Source organism: Aquila chrysaetos, chromosome 22 (genome assembly GCF_900496995.4).
Source record: "Aquila chrysaetos chrysaetos chromosome 22, bAquChr1.4, whole genome shotgun sequence".
Lineage (NCBI taxonomy): Eukaryota > Metazoa > Chordata > Aves > Accipitriformes > Accipitridae > Aquila > Aquila chrysaetos.
This window is the reverse complement of record NC_044025.1, coordinates 11,494,777-11,511,275: the sequence shown is the minus strand read 5'-3', so window position 1 is coordinate 11,511,275 and position 16,499 is coordinate 11,494,777.

The following is a 16,499-nucleotide window of genomic DNA, read 5'->3' as shown; positions in this document are numbered from 1 at the left end:
CATAAGGCATTTCCTATATTTTCACCAAAATTTTAAATCCATGTGGAAGACAGGACTACACCCCTAACTCCATTTGTAAATGTAGTATTCAAAAAGACAGTCTGGGATGAGTCCGTTCTGTTTCAGATACTGCAGAAATTGTGGTACTGTCCAACAGAGAGGCATACAAATGCTATAAACAGGAGATAAATATTTATTCTATAAATATCAATGTCCAAATGTTAATGCAGATACTTACCCCTCATCTGAGCTGTAGCTTTCAAAAAATAACTTATATTAGTGAATAGTGAATTCATCTTGAAAAACTGCCTCATAAGACTGGATGAACCTTCCTTCTCACCCTGGATTGATATATTTAAAACCAGACTGCATTCAGTATGGCTAATTTTCTTCAGGGGAAAAAGGTACCCTGGCAGGAGCAGGGACTGACAGATCTCTCAATGCTTTGCCTTCTGAGTGCTTGCTATGCGAGTCCTTTGGTGGCATTGGCACCAAAGGCAGGAAAGCACATGCATATGTATGTGCACACACACACAAATGTGTATTGGAAGTGACTTGGAAAAAAAAAAAAAAAAGAAACCTGCACGGAAAATTGTTAGGAGAGAAAAAATTCAAAGCCAATGTTTTCTGCCAAAACTAAGAAAGTAATTCTGTTCCAGCAGGCTACTGGGTTACTGTTTTTAAACGCCGGGCACTCCGGTTGGAGCAAGCAGCCCATGATGCTCAGTAGCTTCCTTCCATGGAGCAGGAGAGTGTGGACGTGAAGCAGATGAATGACAGCTCTTGTCAGGCAGCACAGCAGCACTTCCAAATGGCAATACTGACTGAAGTTTCATTACCATTTTCCTTTTCTGAGGAAAATCTGTTTTGGGAGAACATTGAAGGAAAGACAGCAGAAACAAACCTCAAAGTGGAAATATTTCAGGGAAAAATAATTTGCTGAGAAATAGCTTCCTACATAAGAGCTGATATTTTTCAACCACTCCAACTATCTGCTGGTGAGTGAGTTTGTAATGCTCATCCAGCTAGGCAGTAGTAAGTCAGGTGATGCATTATCAGAAAGGCAGGTAGTACAGGCTCATACTGCAGCATGGACAGGTAACATAATTCAGAAACTGTGATGATCCAAAGCAACAGAACAAGTCCCACAGTCTCATCTTTAAAAAATAAGAGATATCTCTCATCTCAAAACTTTATTAAATTTATTATACAGCAACACACATCAGACAGATTTATAAAAAGAAAACCAGCTCCCTGAAGATTAAGATAAATTCAACTAAGAGAAAAAAATAATTTTTTTCATGTTCAGGCATAAAATCTGATAAAAGTTCAGGCTTTACAGATTTGTAATTGGTTGAGAAAACACCTGTAGAACAGTCATGCTGTTCATATCCAAAGGAAGAAAGTTAACTACTGAAATACACTCAGCAACTTGACTACATTAAAGCACGACCAGATCTGTTGTAATTAATTTTTCTTGTCATTTAATAAGGAAAACAAAGCTATATTAAAATAAGTTTCATCAAAGTTCATGAATTAAAATGCTGTGCATTCTAAACAGTCTGTGGTTTGAGATCTTTCTGTAATAAATAACAAGGAATGTGCTTGCACTTACGGTGTTTGGGCCAGCATAATTGCTATAAAAATAATTACCAGCAATTTTCCTCTTGCATTAGATCAGTTGATGAAGATGAATAACAAAACCCTTTTCTTCTCTTTGTAGTTCCACACACACAAAACAATAGCACTGAAATTCAAATCAAATGGGCAGATACAACCTCTATGGGAGGATCAACTGATAATACATGATATTTTTTTTTAAATAGCTGTGGTAAGTGTTTATGGTAGATTGAAGTCCAGTGGGACTGGAAAGGTATATAAATGTTCATTTCTAGCTCCTGTCTGCATTTTGATTTTATAGGCATTTCAGATGACATTGAGTGGAGAGAAACATTTGTCCTAGTTAGTTAGTTCCTTCTTCAGACTGGTGGAGTACAGATTCACATTGCTGCTATTTGACGCCTACCTATTCTCAGGAGGAAAAAAAGTTTCACATTAAACTCCAGCCCAACTGGCTGGCATGTTCTTGTGCCATCTGTATTAAAACTCAGCAAGGAAAAAAACTAAACATATAGTCCAAATACTACTACTTGGCAGGGAGTTGGAGGTGGATGGCTGTAGGTGGAAGGGGTATTCAGGTAGTGAGGAGAATTACCTGGTCTCCAAACATGAGAAACTTTCCAAGCTGGGATATTATGAGAAACCAAATGACCTTTTGGAAAGAGCCTTCAATAGGCCCCATTACACTTATTGCTCCTGCTCTGAATCAGTAGTGCTCAGCACTCAGAACATCCAGCTTCCTAGGGAGCTGCTTGGCAAAGGAAATACCTGTTTAGAGGTATTATTGCAAAAATCTGTGATGTCTTGAAAGGGAAACACTTCTTCGCAAAGCATTTTTGTACACAATGGCTTCAAATTGGCATTTCAGGAATCCCCAATTGTCTTTGAAGAGCCCAGAGCACCAGTGGGGATCAATAAGGCTCTTCTAATGGGGAGTGGGTCCTGAACTGAAGCCAGCTTGGATGGAAGAAAAGTTTTGCATTGATTTCAGCAAATGCTGAATCAGACTCATAGCATTCAGGTACCTATTCCTCACAGCTGGGAAGGAGCGAGGTGAATACAGTTGCAAGCAGTTGTCCAAGGACTACAACCGCCTGGAAGCTGGGAAAGGGAGATTATTTTTGCTGTTTTCGTTACGTGGGCACAAGTAGCACGGAAAGCCCCAAGAGCTTCTCTCCTGGAAGTTACAACAGTGCAACGCATAGGATCTCACCTGACCTGGCTTTAGATGTGCTATTTCAGAGATTGCTGGGGCCACAGAGGTTTCGGATTTGCTTGGGATCCCGAGCTGCTCACCACCACGGCATACACGGTCACTACATTTTCACTCTGTTGGTAAGCACCAAGGGCAGACAGAAAGGCAGGACACAGCTGCTGGTATTTCCTATCTACACTACAGGATGAGTGTCTTGGCTTGTATTTGCACAATAAACCAGCGGTCACTCTAGTTGTCTCCTCCCAGATAATGTGCAACGTTTAGAAATGCTGTCATTCCTGGGAATAAGCTATAGCATTGACTGAGCACCTGAGTCCTTGCGTAAAGTGTTTCCCTACTGCGGAGGGAAATATTGGCTTTATAAAAGTTGCTGATGGTTCAAAACCTCTCCTTGTCAGATCTGCAGCCAGCAGTGTATATCTGAGCCATTTTGCTCCGGGGAAAGAACAGATTTTTATAGAAATGTTCTTCCTCATCCAAAATACAGAGAGGAAAAAAAACACCAAAAGAAACAGATGGAAAAGTACAAGTATTGGATAATTAGGAGTCACAGGGCAAGAGAAAGCCAAAACAATTTCTCCTGTTTCTATCAAGTGGATAACATCCACATGTAACAAAGGAAGTAAAACAAAAGAAACAGAAAGTCATTTCAAGTAATAATCTAAAAAGAAAAAATGTATATATTATATCACGTGACTCATAGAAGCCGCGATGATATACATGGAAAACGTATAAAGTCTTGAATCTCATATTAAATACACCTTCTAGATACATGTGCGAAGCTTTCAGAAATGTAACCTAAATTTATTTAATTGACCTCCAATCTGCAACTGGGTTTACCAAGTATGTAAAGGCTCATGTTTGTTTAGAAACGTAGTGTTTGAAAGACAGGAGTAGATACTTTGCTCTATTTTTTTGCTCTCCAAGTTATGGAGAAGACTTAATGAGGACCCAGACTTTAAAGAAAATGAGCATCTAGGTTCACTTCGGGTTTCACTTTTACACTTGGGGATTAAGCCTCAGAATAATCCTTTTTTTTTTTTTCAAAGAAGTGAAAATGATCCAGGGACCAGATTTGAAAACACTGCCTGTTCTTTTCAATTCCACACTTGTTTGCAGATGTAGACTAGGTCACTGGGACATGATTTACAGGTGCAATTATGGCACTTAATAAGCTGGATTGCATTCTAAAAATGCTGCCAGCACAGAAAAGCAAGCCCAATTAAGACCAGACTCCAAATCTGGCCCTTCTCCTTAGATTCTTGTGCTGTTTTTACATATAATTTCAAATGCATTCTTCATTAGCCACTTAGGCCATAAAGGATTCGAGGTAGGAAAGGCTGGGTTAGTCTGCACCAGAGGATTGCAGAGTCCCAGCTGGCATAGAAAAAAAGGAAATTATGCCTGTGCACACCTAAAGATTAACAATAAACTAAATCTCCCTCAAATACCTTTAGCCTTTGAGGAGCGGCAGGTCAAAATCTCCTCTCAGCAGCTAGCTCTGTCATTACCGTAAACCACACACTATCCTAACTCTAATCCCTCAGAATTTGGGAATTATTCAGACTGTAACGCTTTTCAAACTGTTTTCATATGGAAGTGAAGCTTATGCAGTCACACTATGCGTATGTGAACTTCCACGTGCATGCATATGTGTCTGCCTCCTAGAAACCTTTGAAGCCCTTGGCTAATATTAAACCAATTTTGACAAGAATTTGGAAGGCAGAAGGGTATTTCTTTTTTTTCCCTGATTTTGTGCAAACAGGTTACCCAGTAGTCTTCAGTAATACCATCACTGGAGGAAAAATTGTACCGAGGCACCAGATAAAGCATAGAGGAGACATGACAGAAATGTCTTTACCATGGGGAATATGTCAGCCAAAACTCTGTGCAATAGGCTCCTTAACATGAACCTGTGAGATGCAGACCCAACAGCCCCGACGCCTGTGGAGCCAGCCCAGCCCCACGGTTCTCTGCAAGCAGCAAGTTTTTCTTGTGGAAAGCTCTGTACCCAACTCTTCCCCCAATGCCCTTCCAGTAGGCCTGAAGCTCTTGTGAGCAAAAAAGACACCTGAGAGCACGGCACAGGCTTTGAACTTTGGTGTGTCACCAGAAGCTCCCCTGAAACACAAGTGCTGGCAGCACCACGGCTGACCAGCACAGACCAGCTCTCCCAGGGCCCACTGGTCCTTACGGCCAGTCTTACAGTCCTCAAACTACATTATACTTTTCTTATTAATCCCGTTCACTGGGTCAAAAGTTTTAATAAAGAAGCACAACCAGCACCACTCCAGAGCGCTTTGGAAAACCAAAGACAGAGACAGTCAATGCTTATCATCACGAATCACACACCAGCACTGTTCGTTTTGGAGATGAGCTCCAGTTATCCAGAAACTGTTACTAGTGCGTGACTCAGTTTTTTTAAAGTGTGCTCATATTTCTCAATATATGGGGAAAGAACATTTAAAATCCATTCAAGAGGCCCCCAAATTATCACTGTTTCCAAAGCTCTACCCAGCCAGAATTGCTGTGGACAGCAAAGACAAGAGACATTAATAACAATTACTGCTCAATTAGCTGCTGTCAAATCTGGCCACCAGGCTGTTTGCTGCTAGAGACAAATACATACATTTCTTCTTTCCTACTGTGTATTTGAACTATTAACTTGACATTTACATTCATTTGTACCTTAATTTATTCATGCCTCTTCTTTTTTATGGTGGGAAGAATAGGCATGTGTGCGGGAATTGCTTTTATTCAAATGTCAAATGTCAAATTTTGCCTGCTTTCTTAAGAGCCAGAAGGCTCACAGATATACTGTGGATAATTCAGCAAGCAACTCCGCACAAACCCTTTGTCATTAAAGGTTTAGCTGCAGCAGGGTGTTTTCAAAGAAGCCTATTTGTTAATATCTTCTCTTTTGTGTGAGTAACACTGCAAAGTCCTTAATGTTTAATTTCTTTGCATCTAAGGGGTATTACTCATGGTGACAAAAGCTTCATTTTCACTAAGGGCCTAAGCTAGGCAAGATGTGGTCAGACTTAAGTAGAGCAAATCACTACCTTCCAAAAATACAGAAATGCAATAGGAAATGGGGGGAAAATAACAGGCAGACTTTTTAAAATTAATATGCCTGTAGTTTTTAATGCTGTGATGGTCACCGTTGTATCTGAGCGTGTTCCAACAGTCCATAGAGGAATACAACTGCACATAACTGTGTTATGTGCCTCTTCTCTCCCTAGAGAGAAAGAGGTGTGATCTGAGGGGCATCGAAGTTTGCATTTGACTTTTAAAAATATACTTGTTTTCTATGACTTAATGTTTGTGAAACTAAGTCAGAGCCATCTCTTGCCCTTGGAGTAAAAAATACCAAGATCTGTCATGATTCTTGAGGTCTTAACGCATTATGGCTTATAAAAATCTCTGACACAAAGAGGGTTTTTTGGTGTGACAGAAGTGCTTTGCCCAGTCGTAGATTTTCTGAGCAGGGCAATACTTTGAAGATAAAGCTCAAGTTCTAGATATTTTATAGAAGCCAATGCAGATATTCTTGATAATCCCACAGATGCCTCTGTCAAGTTCAGTGTTAGGTGGAGTCTCTCAAAAACTTTCTCCTGAAAAGACATCACACTGCCCTACCCATGTGCAAACCATCGAAGACCTGAGCAACAGCAGCAAAGTCATTAGCTGAGAGGATGAGAGAGAGTGTCATCAGTGTGTTTGGAAGTTGAATATATATTGCTGTTTTAAAATGGTTAAAACATGAGACATAGGCATGAAGGTCTGTTTCCAGCATTCATTTCTCCCACTGTAAGTGTAGCCTGTTGCAACATAGCACCTGATAACTATCTCTCAGTTTGTGTCCAGAGGGTGGATTTGGAAGAAGCTAAGTAAAATAGTCCTTCCAGTTATACTAAAATAAACAAAAGGCAAGGACAAGGGGCCAGAGGAATGAAATCTCAATTATCTGCTACTCCTAAATACTTCCTGCTAGAACAATTTGTAAGTTGACAAACTTAATTAGCTTCTTTACCAATATTTTCCAGATGTTCACATTTTTGTTAGACTACTTAAAACAGATGTTTTCCATATTTAATCATATGACTGTGGCAAATTTTTAGAGTCACCAACAGACCAATAGGCTATGAAAACTAAGCTCATCCAAGCAGCTAATGCACAGACCAGTGCAATATATCAATGAGCTAATCTCTAGAAAATGTAACTGTGAACTGTAATGAAGTCATACATATGTGACTATGGAAACAAATAACTTAGTAGTTGAACAGTAAAATAAGTAAAGGCTCGAAAGTTCAGACGTATACAAATGGTGTCAGTGGCAAAAGCTCACAGATTTTAATGCTGTCAGCTTTATAAAAAAATCATAGGCTTTACAATGGATCTTTGGAGAGCAATAAAATATTTCCTTTTGAGACACTGAACACTTGAGGCAATAAATAAATAAATAAATAAAATAAAAATTTTCCCTGTGATGGTTGATGATGGGAGAGAGATTTGACACCCAAGCTAGAGAGAGAGAGAGTGTGCAGGTGCCATTTTCTTCTTTTGATAAACATAGTATATCCAAAATGGCAGTATCTTGTATTATTTTTTACCTTTCAGACAATGGAAGTAGAAGAGGTGTCAGACAAGACATGACTATTTCCAAGTAACAACAAGAAGCTATGAGCAGTTGCGAAAATAATTGCTGGCATGAATTCAAACTTCCTTCCGTTAAATGTTTCACTAATTAACATTATAGGTAAAGATTAATCCACCATTCCTTCTGTTGCTGACAAACATAAGAAAGCAAAAAACCAATGAAGGTTGTGCTGTCTCTATTTTGAAGTCACATGCAAGCTTTAGGTCAGATTGTATGGGGAGAATTCCCAAACTAAAAAGAGCAGGAATGTAAATCAGAAGTCTCCACACATCAACAGAATTTAATGTTTTCTTTCTCATCCATTGAACTGCATCATTAGCCTCTTTGAGTATCCCTACCTGTCTTTCCCAGCTCACTGTTTCAAGCACAGGCTCATACCCCAAGCTTGTGCTCATCAAGATGTATCACATGCTGAGACATATGAAGTCCATTTAGACTGCACAGAGAAACCCAAACTGGCTACACGCAAATTAGCCCCTGGACCAGAATTTATAAAGACATGTGAAAGGTTCTTTGAAAGGCAGCACAGACCCAGTAGAGCCAGAGCCATCTGAATAGAAGTGATGAATTAGGGTAGGCTACACCAGCTGGGGTCATCTTCATCATATCATGAGCCTATGGATCCTTTCTTCCTCTCTGCCTTTCTGTTGTGCAAAACCAAAGTTCTGTTGTGTTCCCTCAAACCTCCACAACGGAAGACAAAAATACAAATAGTACATCAAGCTCTCAAGCATGGACCAAGATTTAAAAAAAAAAAAACTTTTGAATTTTCAGTCTTTTTGAATTCTTGTGAAGTTACAGCCTTACAAAGGTGATCATGAAAACATTGTTGCAGGGTGTGGTGCTACATTTTACCCTGGAAATCGGAGGGAAGGAAGAGGAGAGACACAGAAGAAAAATATTTCTTTCATTTGAAAAAGCCATAAATTTTGAGTGTGCTATTGAAAAGGACTCAATTTTCTTTTGAAAGGGCATCATCATCTCCATCAAAATTGGTAGCAGTTAACAGAAAATGTTAAAAAAATTTATTTCATCTATCACTAACAAAATGTGCCACGTTCTGCAAGCATTGTCATTTTCCAAACAAAGAGTGAACTTTTCCACCTCCTCTAGGTGAAAACAGTTAACAAAACCCGAAGGCTAATGATATGCAAATTGCCTCCGTGGAAGAGTTGTTCATTTGCAATTCTTTCTCAAAACACCTTTGTTAAAGAGATCTAGAAAACAAGGTCTTCCCCTACTGTACAGTCTTTGGAGAAACAGGTCTTTTTCTTGTGCATACTAATATTCCTCCTACTATCTCTGGAACACTTCCACTGCAAAGCTGCTTACCAACTGAGTGATTTAATGATTATTTCAATCCAAAATATAGTGTCCACCCTTTTGAATATATCATTAGAATTTATCAAGCAACCTGCAGACATGATGGTCAGACCACTCTGCCAAATGAAATTACACTCCACAGCAGAACAAGTTTTGAAGTATAAGGTTAAAGAGCTGCACAGAAAATCTGGTTTCAGCGACAGGTTACAGTGGCCTGTAAGGGGTGGCAAGTAGACTGAAGAAAACAATGTTTAAATAGAAGCTATTTGATGGCATCACTGCATCCTTTAATACCATCTGCAGCCCCTTCTATAATCTGCATTGTGTTATTCTCTTGAAATGAAAGCCACAAATAACTCTGAAGAGCAAATCATAAATGCATTTTGCTGCAGTCCCACGAGCAGCTGGTGGCCTTTGAAACCTGCACTCAGCAGCCCTTCCAAAAGGTGTAGCTCTGCTGATCCAAAAGAGGAGGCTGATTTTTTAAATGTAGCATCCCCACCCTGCGTCTCCTTTTATCACCATTTATGAAGGTTCTGACAGTCATATTTAATTAGGAAAGAACAGGAACAAGAGATGGTTAATTTGTCCTCATCTCCTTCACTTCAAACACTGTGGGACATGCGTCCAAGTGGTCACTCTTTTCGAGTGTGTGTCAAAAACAAAAAGAAAGAAAAAAGCACACAATCAAAACCAGTGTGAACTGTCCTGGCTTGGCTTATCTATGTACCAGTTTCATCAATATTTTATACTAACTAGTCCCTCCTATAGCATATTCTTGAGAAAAACCCAAACCATAGTTCTATAATACATAACACTTAAGAACCAGGGTCCCATGGGCTCTACCTATATCAAATACTCACTATGGCTACAGATGTAAACTATGAAATACCAGCCCTGGTCAACACTTGAGACAGAAATGTAACTCAGATGCATTTGCTAGAAAAGACAGCAAGAGGAATTCTCCCCATACAGCATCATCTAAGCCCGCAGATGGAGGCTGCTGTGGGGAGTCCAGTTTGCAGTGAATTCCCAGCAGTTAAGGACCAACATTCCCTGTTTGCCTTAGAAACTTCTTCTTCTATGCGCATGTATACTTGGAAGTGCGTGTATGCAAACCTGCACGTGTACCAACGAACAGATCTTCCCCGCCTGTGTTGCAGTGAGACGGTGCCCACCTTTGCCTTGCTGCAAAGGTCTCCCTGGAGCAGAACCGCCTGCACAAATACTCTCTGCAGACTAGGTGCAACATGTTCATCACATCCTCTGCTCCCCCCATGCGCATTAACGGTGCTGTGCTTTGCTGAAAAGGACACTCTGTTCCCCTCTGTGTGATTTACCTCTGCCAGTAACTGGTGCTAGACTTTTTATTTAGCTGTCTGTGTGTCTTGTGAAACATTTGGGGAATTTTGAGGCACTACAAAAGTGTTTAGAGCCCATTTTACAATCCTGCTGGTGCCATCTACTGCTGAATTTCGGCTCTAACAAAGTATGCTTTCAGAAGAGGAGCTGGGGGTCTTACCTGCTCCTGAGAACAGTGTAACTGCCCCTCCGTATCATTTTTAACACTCAATCAGAATGGCAGCACAAATCACACTTCTGCACCCTGCTAACTGGCAGAAGCTAAGCACCTCCAGGGACAAACCCTTAAATGCTGCTTATGGCTAGGTAACTAAAGCAGGTAAAAGTCTTCCAGTTGTGAAAACACTGATTCAGAAGAACAACACTGATGGAAGATTTGCCCATAGAGCAGACCTGCAAGACCCTTTCTTTCCTCTCCAGGATGTCAGCACACTTCCTGCATTTTTCTTTGTGTTCCTAATCTGGTAAAAATCTGTTTGTAGAGATCAATTTTTTCACAGCCAACCAGAATGACAGGTCTCCTCTGAGTCAGGTCACTGCACTTCGGTCATTGCAAGAGCCACCTGTGTGTGCAAGGGACAGGCTGGTTCAAGTCAGCCAACTCGGGGAGGTTCAGCTACTGGACTCTGGCCCAGGACAACAAGGGCTCACTGCTGGGAGCCAGGACAAGAGACAGGCATTTACAGAACTCGTTATGCTATCACATCTGAGGCTGAACAAAAGACACAAAATACACCCACCATGAACTAAAGCATAGGCAGTTCCAGAGCCAACTCCCTCCGTTCCCTAGCGCTTGCAGCATAAGCCAGAAAGACTTACATACAGCCTCACTGTCCTCCCACCTAAACGTGCTCCCCATCTCGCAGTTCACAGGGAGGGAAGCTGTCACAATATCAGGCAATTTCTGTCCTAGCTGCTTCTAGACTTTTATAGCATCTGTAGTTCCCAGGGAAGAGCACAATCCTTCACGCAATGGATTGGAGGGGAAAAGAATTGCATTTACAACATAAATGCCACCTATTACTCCTTGAGGAGCAACAGTGTCCTTTGTGAATCTGTTTTGTGAGCCAGGAGCACAGGAAGACTAGTGGGATCAAACCAGAATTATTTCACCCTTCTACCTATTAAATTTGCAGTCTGTACTTGCACAATATAGAAAACCAGATGAAGGTTTGACTGTTGTATGAACAAGATTAACGTGGCTGCTTAAAATAGCAGGGAACTAGATTAGACCTATTAGGCTAGAAGACTTTACATCTCATATGTAACTAGAAATGGCTTTATAAGCCTTCTTCCTGAATGTAAACATTCCTGATTGCTTTCAATCCTCTATCTTTCCATGCCACCCTCCAAGAAATACAATTCCTGAGGCCTCAAAGCGCACTAAAAGGACTGATCCAAACCCACCTGAAGTGCAGGCAGGTAGCTGCTGAAATGCTCGCACCAGTCAACAGCACAACTGCTTCAGGTCTTTCAGACTGGCTGGAAGCTAAATTGCCAACAATGCTTATGGTGAATGCATTTGAAAAGGAAGCCCTTAATGACTCTTGCTGAAGAGACAGAGAATCTCTACATCCTAAGGAGATGAATTTTCATACCTTGTTTCCTTGTGTTTATAGCTACACATTGCAGGAGAAAGAGAGCAAAGTATGAAGAAGAACTGTCTGGCAGGCCAGCAGGCTTGGAGGTGCAGACGGGAAAGGATGCTTTGCTCCAGCACCCTTCTAGTGTGAGAGAGGCAGGAGCATAGGCAGTGCCCTAACCCAGCTGAAATTCCCAGGCTGCTTCATTTTGGGTTGAGTTCAGCAGTCTCCACCTTCCATCCTCAACCGTTGGCTGTTTCTCCTTATCTGTTCCCACCAGCAAAGGAGCAAAGGGAGCTGAGACACCGTGGCTCTGATGCCACAAATGCGTACTGCAAATACTTGTGTCTTATACATTTAAATAATCTTGCTTTGCCCGGGGCTCTGCAAACACTGCCTTAGACAACAAGCAAGTGAAATTGGAACAGACGAAATAAATTATCTGTTGTTGACAAAGCCACCCACCATGGGCTGGTTCAGGTGGGCTGAATGATGCTGAGAACTTAATTGTCTATAAAACTAAACATCAGATAATTGAGGCTGCTTAAATTAATTTCAGAACAACAAAAAAGATCAGCTTCCAAACAAAATCCCGGTGTTTTCAATAACAATTTTGCAGCTGATACACCCTCTAGTGGCAAACAGCCTTTTCTCTTATTGTAATATCAAACCAGATGTGAGCTTTTCCTTTTTCCTACAAACATGTCTCTGCCCCTGGGGATTAGGGTTACACCGTTCCAGAAGGAACATTCCTGATGTGCTGTAGTTCACATATTGCTTTTGTTATACTGCTCTAGATTAGTTTTGCTAGCGAATATCAACAAAAACGCAAGCAGGCAACTTGGAGCAAAAGGCTCAAACCCAAAAATAAATGAAAAAGGATTACTTTGCTGCACCACACTGTAGCTCTTCCAGCCCAATAGTAAGTAGCCCAGTAGGAGCCTTTTTACTAAGCTGTGCAATGTATTAAACTTGATCTCATTTTTAGATCTCCTGAACTATGCAAGAGCTATGTTTATTACTCTGTAACAGCACAGTCAAGTGCCGAACCAAAGGCAAACATCACAGCCAGCTTATTTAGTTCCAACAAAAGTCAAACTTGCAGCCAGAACTCCTCTTCCTCCCCATCTGACCTAAATCTGTACACTGTGGCACGTCTCTGAAGCAAGTCATGCTTGCTGTTTAAAGAACGAGATCATTGGTTTTAGAAGTCAATGAGAGTCTTTGGTACATTCACCTCTACCAGCATTCCTCTCCAAATGAATAGCCCAAACCTCCAGGCTAATAACACTAATGTTTGTAAGAGTCTACCCCTTTTGTGAATTTAAGGCTTCTTCTGCCACTTGGGATTTTTTTCCTCCCTTTCTATCATGTCCATACCATCTTCCATACAAGAATATTTATAAATTATTTTCTAATGGAAGCCTATGAGGTTTTTTAAAAGAGTAATCTGCGTGTTCTGGGCTTCATACATTGATCCCAGAAAGAAAGTCTTTATAGGGACAGTGGAAAAGCCATTTTCAAAAGGAATGCAGTAGGTGCTCACAGAGCCTACAACCCTATAGAAGTCCCTCAGAAAAATTCCTTTACTCACTCCACAGCTTGCTCAACAGACAAAGCCCACAGCAGTGCATCCAACTAGAGCCAGTCCCCACTTTCTTGCTTAGGAAAGTGTCTCCCCTGCTGCCTTCCTCTTATCCCCATCCCCGGCTGACCCTGATTCTGGCCTCCTGGGCAGGCAAAGAAACTGCTCTTCAGGGTCCCAGTTTCTCAAGGCCTCTGTTGTGACCCCTTAAAAAAAAAATCTAAGCACCTAAAAGTCTGATGGTGCAGTTATTTCTGGGCAGCCCCTCCAGAAACTTTAATATGGTGGGATCTTCATATATCAGGGAGGTAGTTTGTAACCTCAATATGCAGCATGACCAGGAGACATTGGACAGCTAGTCTGCTTAGCATAAAGCTATCCGGGGCTACCCAGGAAGAAATGACATGTACAGGAACAAATCTGAAGTACTACAGGATTTTGAATGAGAAAAAAAAAAATTATTAATCTGTCAGCATTTCTTAAGTTTCGCTGTCATAGCCAAGCTTTGGTTGCTCTTTCCTAGCCCGATCTTATCTTGCAAACCACATGCTCTCACTCAAGACAAAGTCATAAAATGCCCAGTGAATGAGGCATGCCTTGCATTGAGGCTTGAAAGCCAAATCACTCAGGTTATCCAGGCTGCAGGATGATGACAGCTTCCAGAGAGGAGAATTTTCCGGTGTCCACGCTTAGTTATCAGAACACCAGAGCTGCAAACGTTAGCCCTCTATTTGATCAGAGCATCTTGACGTTGAGGTACAAGGAGTCAGTTGGTCTCCAAGGAGTGCAGAACCAAAACATAATGAGTTTTAAGGCTCAAACCACAAACTCGGAATTATACTCCACCTGCATTTCATAAACAGGATTATGCTGGACTAGCCTATTTTGAAATATGACCACTTCTCATATGGCTGGGCCGCCCCAGTTCTGCCCCAGGCCTTGGATGTCTGCCTTCATGGGCTCTTGCTAGTTTGTTCCACCTTCATCATCGACTCATGTAAAAGAATGGTCATTAGGTTTCTTGTGAGTTTTACCTCTGCTGTGCAATGAGTATCACAGAGGTTTCTAATAGAGGTTTTTACCAGTATCAGTTTCTACTCTGGGTTTGGGAAAAAAATAATTGAGAAGGGAACCTCCTTCTCAATTGGGGTTGATTTTATTCCAGCCTGTAGGAGATCTCTCATTTGAAGAAAACCTTTCCCATCTGGAACAAGGATATACTTTGCAGCCTTTCAGAGCTGGGCACCATTTTGCCAAGTTACATTATTTGACCGAAATCATCTGTGAAATGCTTGCTAATTGCTACAAGATTTAAAAAGGAAAAGAACAGACCTGTTCAATAGGGTTCCCCTGAAGCATTTTTGCTCAGAATGGCACAGTGGTGGAACAACAACACAAAATATGCCCTGCTCACTGAACACCAAATTACTGGGATCATTTTCTAACAGTGAAAGAAAGAAAAATATGTAAAGGTAATTATGACATTTTTCATTGTTTTCAATAAATCTAAGCCTCTAATTACCCAAACTATTTATGGGAGGGTTTAGATGAAGTGTGTTAGCTCTCTCTTTCCTCAGGGCTCAACAGTTACAGGGCTTGTTTCAGTAATCCCAGATTATTCTCTCGTTTTACCTATCCCCTTGCTCCATTAACCTGTTTGCATTCAGAGATCTATTTAAAGAAGTTTGCAGCATTTACACTGGCATAATGCTATTGATACAGAAATCACTTGAGCCTGTTTCAGTCTGTCAGCTTGACAACAGAACAGAATATTGTGTTTTCAGGAGCAACTATTTACTATCCAGGATCCTTCTTAAATTCTTGATTTTTTAACATACTCCCCTCAAATTTCCATTCATTTCAAGTGGCAGTCTGGTATCCAGTTGGTTTCTGTATCAGTTTAGTAACCAAACCAGTAACCCAATTCAAAGTGAGTCTAAACCAGATCCTGAGAGGGGACACCCTTCAACCCCTTAAAATGACACAGGTCCATTGGAAACTGGTTTTCTGGACAAATTTTTCTGCCTAAAGAGAGTCCAAACCCAAAGCTGAGAGATGATGGTTCCAGTTTTGGACTTCAGGTGCTTCCATGTGTCTCTCATCGCTACACCAGACTGCAAGACTGTCTAGCTTCATTGCAAGGCGTGACGGGCGGTTGGGAGTAACGGGCAGTGCTGCTGAGCAGCACCTTTACAGAGGCACTGGTAGGAGTTACACGTCTCATCTATTCAGCCATGTTAGACAACTCCTCTATGTAGGTATCTTTGGTATACGGGTCTCAGGGACCACCCTGGTGTCACAGCAAAGGATCAGAGGAACTAGGTCTGGGCTCCAGAAAGTAGGACGCTCTCTACATTGATGCTCCCTCTGTTTCTTATGGATTTTTCATCCCCGAGGCATCCACACTGCATGCAGGTTTCTTCACATCCAGGTTCCTCTTTAGTGAACAACTGTGGCAGGGAGACAGATGGACTAAGGGACAGCACACACCAGTACCCAGACCTTGTATGCACAACAGGCAATCCACACTGCCTGGGCTGGAGGCTGCAGGGTGAAAATATGTAAAATACATGCATTATAAGCAAGGCCAATAAAAAGCTTAGGGTAGCTCCTGGGCTGTGCCTCTGGTTAAAATACAAACTCTGTGTCATGGATTAGGCTCTAACCAGAATACACCAGTAATCAGATTTTCAGAGATAGGGATCGATTTTATATGGTGCTAAGCATTCTGGCGTTGATGAAGCAGATGATTTCTGAATGACTTTAAATCAATTGGAACAGTTCCTGGATAGACCAAAACCTCATTTATGTGCATCTGAAAGATTATTCCAATTGCATCAGCTGGTTTAATAAAAAACATTGGCTCTACCTACAAACCCTGACTTGTTTATGTCCTTAGACCATCATGGCTATATTGCTGCTACCACTGTAACACAGTAGGGCATGTATATCTGCAATCATATGGAGCCAATTAGGTGACTCATTGACCATTAACACCCATCATTTGGATAAACGCACCTACATAATCCTGTGTTTTAAACTACTGAAGGGACAGGTCTGAGGGAACAGAGTAAAGACTATTCCCACCAGAAATACCATGGTCCTCCTTCACTCCTTCCCTAAGAGCCTACTGGACTCCTTGTCCCTGCT